The sequence below is a fragment of the Capsicum annuum genome, unplaced genomic scaffold (assembly GCF_002878395.1).
Source record: "Capsicum annuum cultivar UCD-10X-F1 unplaced genomic scaffold, UCD10Xv1.1 ctg1184, whole genome shotgun sequence".
Lineage (NCBI taxonomy): Eukaryota > Viridiplantae > Streptophyta > Magnoliopsida > Solanales > Solanaceae > Capsicum > Capsicum annuum.
The window spans coordinates 517,110-521,865 of NW_025816951.1; the positions used below are offsets into that span (position 1 = coordinate 517,110).

Here is a 4,756-nt window from a genome sequence, read left to right on the forward strand (position 1 = left end):
ACCTGTCTGCCGTAATTTGACAAAATGGCCGAAGAATAGTAAATGCTTTTGTAAAAAACAGAGAAGGGAGAGCGATCGGGTGGGGGAAAGCGCAAAAAACTGATCATATTTGGGATTAATTATGTGCGTCTCATGGAGCCCGCTAACAATGAAAATAACAGTACCCTGAATGCTTATCACTCTCATTATATTATATTTGCACTCGGATGAAATCTCAATTCACAATGTTTCTTTTTTTTTTTTTTTCAATTTAGGGACGGATCTGCAATTGCAACTCTTATTTTCCACACCTTTGGTACACTTCAGAGGGACGCCCCTCCTGCTCGTCTGTCACCTAATTATCCGGAACCTCCACTTGTTAATCCAACAAAAGACTCAACCAATGTTGCAGAGCAACCAAAGCAGATGAGCATTACTTTTATTAAGGCTGCCAAGCAGGTAAATCTCCCTACCTTCACATTTTTTTTCTATTACATCCTTGTTTGCTTATTGATCAATTGATAAGCTATCCCCCGACCAGTATATATGGATAACATGCATGTACTTTGAGAATATCAGTGATCCCAAGAACAGGGAATTTTACCTTTTTTCGAAGATTAAGATGAAATATTTACTTTTGTTTCATTTTTTGTGTATCCTCAGCCAAGGGTCTATCGAAAACAACCTCTTTACTTCATCTGAGGTGGTGGTATAGACTGTGTACACTTTACCCTCCCAGACCCCACTTTATGGGAATACACTAGGTATGTTCTTGTTGTTGTCATTTTTTGTTTAAATGATGTTGAATACTGACATAACTCATAGAATCCCTTTAAGAATAGGATGGTTTATCCTTTTGTTCCTTGCAAATACTTCTGATAGCACCTTTTTGGTGCTATATTTATAACACACTTTCCATTTCTAAAAGAATTCATTTTTTGGGGGCAAAATAATGTCTTTTTGTCTTTCTTTGACTAGCCTTGGAAACAACCCTTGCAGAAATGTAAGGTGAGGCTGCGTGCAGTAGATACTTGTGGTCGAACCCTTTCTCGGACCATGTACATAATGGGAGCTTAGTGCACCGGGCTGCCCTTTTATCATATCTATTGTGTGCATCCAATTCTGTACTAGGTAACATTAAGTCCCTGTTCAATGAGACCTGAGACCAATGTGGTTGGGTTTAACGTCCTTAGTCTTTTGTCTTTTATTTTAACAACAAATACAATAATTCTACTAGCACCGCTAACTACTCAATTAAAACCTGACTGAATTGCATAATGGTGGGAAAATCCCAATTACTAGTTGGACAGAATCGAACACCTCTAGGGACTTTAATTTTAGAACTTGATTTGAGCTCCTCAGTTTGGAGACTTTGACATCTAGGCTAAGTCTCACCGGCTAAACCTCGCTCATGAAAATTGAAAACAGAATTCTAGTTTATCGCCCTAGCTGTTTTCTACAGATTGTATTTGGACTACCCTGTTGACAGTTATATTTCCCTTGTTTTCTTCTTGGCCTCAAAATCAGAGGCAGTCTAATTTGGCGTCCTATCAAACTTAAGTTGCACGGCCTGGTGCCTGTTACTTGAGAGTAGCCTTGAATATTGAGTGGCTCTGATTTAGACCAATTGCTATGTGCTCCTAAAGTGTAGCTTTGTTACAATGTCATTATATTGTTAACTACATGTTTTTTCTCCTTTTTTGGGCAGTTGGTTGCTGCTCTTCCTTTATCAGATCGGGTGAAGAAGCCCAACTTAAGAGAATTGAAGAACTCCAGGTATCGGATTCTCTATGTATAGTCAGTGTAGATAACTTTTTGACATTATATCTGATCAAGGTGATGCGGTCTTCCTCTAATTCCAATGCCATATTCTTATTAATAGCCTGTTTGACCAAGTTTTTTTGGAGGCCATAGCTGCTTGCTTTATTTTTCTCAAAAAGTGTTTCTTTTTTTTTTTTTAAGAAAGTGAGGTTGTTGTTGATCAAGCTTTTTGGGAAAAAAATAGGCCAAACACATCGACAGATATCTAAATTTGGCACAACATTTCACTTTGGCACCTAAATTAGACATTGTTCATTTTTGACAACTCAACTAGTATCCAAGTGTGTCATTTTGACACTTTTTGCTTGAATCATTATGGCACGGATGCTACACGCATTTTGAGGAATATTTTCATAATTTTTTCATCTTTTTTTCTCTTCATTCCTCACTCTTTCTCCCATGGCTTTCCAACATTTTTTTCTTTAAGTTAGAGTAAATACTCTTCTTAATACCCATAATTTTGCACTATTTTTTTCTTCGGTTAGAGTACCACTGCAGAAACATGAAAAATTCTTCATAAAATACCTAAAAATCAGAAAAAGTCAAATAGATCGACAAAGCAATAGTTGAATATATCACTTTTCTAATTGGGTTTTGCACAATTCAACTGCGTCTCTCCATTTAATTAAGAATTTTATTTTTTTAATTGAATTTTGCCCCGATATGATGTCGTCCTTATTTGAGGTTTTAGGGGGAGGGGGTTAGAGAGACAATTTTGGGGTGGGAGTATTGTAGAAGATGATCTTGGGGGTGGGGGTCGGCATGGCAGCACAATAATTTTAGAGAAGATTTGGGTTTCTGGGGGGGGGGGGGGGGGGGGGTTGGGGATTAGAGAAGACCATTTGGGGGAGAGGGTGGGTGGTGAAGATGATCTGTGGGGGCATAACAACGACTAATTTGAGGGGTAGGGTATTGAGAAGATGACCATGGGGCAGGGGGTCATTTACTAATTAAATTTTTTTTAAAAAATTAAATTAATTATTTATTTATTTTTATTTTGAGAAAAATGATACATGTCATCATATAATTCATCACTTTACACGTTATCGACGTGTGTAATACACCCACATTGTATATTTTGTTGATTGTGTAAAAATTGTCAAAATAACACACTAAATACTAGTTGACATGCCTAAAATGAACAACGTTGACTTTAGGAGCCAAAGTGAAAATTCGTGCCAAATTTAGGTGTCTGGCGATGTGTTTGGCCAAAAAATTAAGTGCTTTTAGGAAGTAGCAAGAACTGTTTTTCAGAAGCTATAAAAACTAGTTTTTCGAAAATACACTTGAAGCACTTTTTAAATGTTTTGGCCAAACAGTAATATTACTGTTTAAAAGTGTTTTTAAAAATGATTAGCCGGACAAAAACTGCTTCTCACCGAAGGTACTTTTTGAAAAAACTTCTCAAAATAAGTTGATTTTAGAAGTTGGGTCAAACAAGCTATAAGAAACAAAAACTCTACATTAGCTACATTAAAAAATAAAAAGGATAAAAAAGATTAATTTGTTGCAATGTTTATGGGCTTAGTGTTTTGTCTTGCATTAAAGCCAAATTCTTACTCTATAATGTAGGATGAGAATGATGCAGTTTGCCAAGAACTTCAAAAACAACTGGAAGCTGCAGGTAAGAATTTGTTCTTAGTGTATCTAACATAGATTTGACTTTGGAATAGACTTTTATGTCGCAATACCCTCTACACATACACACACAGATAGTCTCAGATGCTTACGAACTGATTGAGCAACTACTTCCAGCTCATCAGCCTTCCACACAACTTATATCCTTTACTTGAGTGCACAGTTTGTGGTGGAGGAAAGTGACATTCATGTATTTATCCTTTACTTGAGCGCACAGTTTGTGGTGGAGGAAAGTTACATTCACGTATTTTTTTTTTCCCTTTGTTTTCTTTCTGAGAGATTTAGTGAAAGTAGTTGTAATCAGGCTAAGGTCCAAATTTGCATATACCTTTTTATATTATCAATTTTTTGGCTTATTCTAAGACAGTTTGGTGATGTTGAGAAGGAGCTAAAGCAGGTCCAGGAGTTGTTCAACCAGGCGACAGATAACTACCTGAACTTAAAGAAGCCAGAGTAAATAAGGTTGTAGCTATGTCGGTTCACAGATCTAAGGAGCGTGTTCTTTCCGGGATATGCCTTGGAGGAACAACAAATTGCCTGTGTCAGTTGTTCTTATGGGTACATTTACTAACTGATTATATTTAAACTAGGTGTGTTTTGACATTTCCATTTTAAGTTCGTGGCACTGCTGGAGAAAAGTTTACAAATGTATCTGGTTTAGATCTTTGTTTATTTAGAATGAAAAGAGAATCAGCAGTTAAATGTCTACTCACATTCCTTTTATATTAGCATCTTTGTTGATGTGAGTACTATTTGGAAGTTGATTAATTTCTCTGCTCCAGCACTTTTCTGTTTCCAGAAAATGTTGCAATTACTGTGATCCCAAAACTTGGCAGCGAGTATATAAAAGCAATGAATTGATGGTTTTAATTCGTTGACACATTTTGTTGGGATTAACAATCTTGTTACGCTACTAATATTATGTCAGGATACTTCGCGTATAGAATGCAGACCAGTCGTTACACTAGCAGTCCAAGAGATTTGCTGAAATAGATTGAATGTATAACTCGTTACATATAATAAGACTTGTAGTGGGACCTAACCACATTATCTGGAATTTGGAGTTTTATCCTACAGAATCAGTACATGACATTAACACAGGAGATGTCGAGTAGTGTCTGCATCAAGGGATCCAAAATATAAGGTTTTAAAACACTGCCTTAAGAGTGTAATCGTTTTTCAGCTCACTTTGAACAAAAAGAGAAGTTTTATCACCAGTTAAAACACCTAACGGGAAGAAGAAATGGCTATAACAAAGATGATTATCTACCCTGCAAAATGTTTGACAGTGAAACCATCTTTCTCAAACTTGCCTTTC

The 4,756-nt window shown here is 36.4% G+C and overlaps 1 pseudogene; it reads left to right on the plus strand.

Annotated features, from left to right (window-relative positions):
• Nucleotides 1-219: 219 nt before the first annotated feature.
• On the plus strand, nucleotides 220-4,305 carry LOC107877066 (annotated as a pseudogene).
• The last annotated feature ends 451 nt before the right edge of the window (nucleotides 4,306-4,756 follow it).